General features: G+C 40.3%; 1 long non-coding RNA gene across 1 annotated transcript in view; it reads left to right on the plus strand.

Moving 5' to 3' along the window:
• The window catches only part of LOC106726138, a 15,192-nt gene that overhangs the window by 5,141 nt on the left and 8,420 nt on the right, over positions 1 to 1,631 (plus strand). The gene's annotated exons all lie outside the window — the stretch shown is intronic.

The raw sequence follows: 1,631 nt of genomic DNA on the forward strand, positions 1-1,631 counted from the left end.
TATGCAAATTGACCATCACTCCAACACAATAAAAAGAAAGGGATATGCTAATTAGCCCTGGTATGCTAATTAGTAATGACCAGTATGCAAATTGACCATCACTCCAACTCATAAAATTGCCGCCCCCATGTGGTTAAAGATGGCCACCCCCATTTAGCCACAAGATGGCCACCACAAGATGGCCTGCAAGGGAGGCCAGTTGGGGGCGACCAGGCCTGCAGGGGAGAGCAGTTGGGGGCGACCAGACTGGCAGGGGAGGGGCAGTTGGGGCGACTGGGTCGGCAGGGGAGGGTAGTTGGGGATGATCGGGCCGGCAGGGGAGCAGTTAGGCATCAATCATGTTGGCAGGATAGTGGTTAGGGGATGATCAGGCTGGCAGGCAGAAGCGGTTAGGGGCAATCAGGCAGGCAGGCAGGTGAGTGGTTGGGAGCCAGCAGTCCCAGATTGTGAGAGGGATGTGCCCCGAGGGATCCCAGATTGGAGAGGGTGCAGGCTGGGCTGAGGGACACTCCCCCCAGTGCATGAATTTCGTACACCGGACCTCTAGTTTATATTATAAAAACCCAGTGGCCCTAACACCAAAATAACGACCAAAGACCAGCACAGGTGAGCAGGGCTGCGAGCATGACAAGGCTGCGCAGGTGGGCAAGGCCACGTGATTTCGCACCTGGGCTTCTAGTTATAAATAAGGTTAATACTTGGTTACATTTGTCTTTTGATGGAGTATAACTTCAACAAACTATGTGTTGGCCCTCCTAAAGACAGTGGATAAATAATATTTGTTTAAATATATATGATGTCTCTAATACTGGAATAAAGACAGCACTAAAATAATTGGTGTTTGAATTATTTATGAGCTTTAAATTGCAAAATGTTGTGTTAAAATAAAATAGTAAAATTAAAAAAAAAAAGCAATACAGTTAGATACAGTCTCCTAAAATAAGTTATCCTTTACTCTAATTTCAAATAAGGCAAGAATTCATCTGAAGATAAAATTTTATATTTGGAACTTTCTACTATTTCTATATTTTCTACTGAGGCAAAATTTAGCTCACTTGTTTTGAGTGAACTTGATGTGCTCCATTAGTTGCCCCTTTAATATAATCTTAGTTGACAACAAATTGTTATTGGTTTTAGAAAAATTCTGATTTATTTAAAGATGCTTAAGAATGGAACTGATATAAAGAAACTGTTGTATTCAGATATTATATTTAGCTTGCATGTATACATGCAATTATACCTGAACAAATAGTAACTATTCCTAAGTGTAATGTATTTGCATATTGACAAAGAGAAACCACACTCCTGTTGTTCCAAAGATAAAAGCAAGCAAAAACCAGAGAGGATAGGTAATAAGTAAATTATTATGGAAAGCTGATAGAGCAGCAAGGTGAAGAACATGAAGGGAATTTTGAGGTAAATAAGAAAGAAGGGCTTTTTATGTATTTCTAGAAAGGCACCATTTGTTCAGTTACAGATGTCTTAGAGATGATAAGAAAGGTAATCTGAATGATTTTTGTGCTACATGTTTTTACATATCTAGTAAAGTTTATATGGCATGTTACATTACAATATAGTTTTTTATTAAATACTAGAGGCCCGGTGCACAAAAATTTGTGCACTCGGGGGGC

Source organism: Myotis brandtii, unplaced genomic scaffold (genome assembly GCF_000412655.1).
Source record: "Myotis brandtii unplaced genomic scaffold, ASM41265v1 scaffold230, whole genome shotgun sequence".
Lineage (NCBI taxonomy): Eukaryota > Metazoa > Chordata > Mammalia > Chiroptera > Vespertilionidae > Myotis > Myotis brandtii.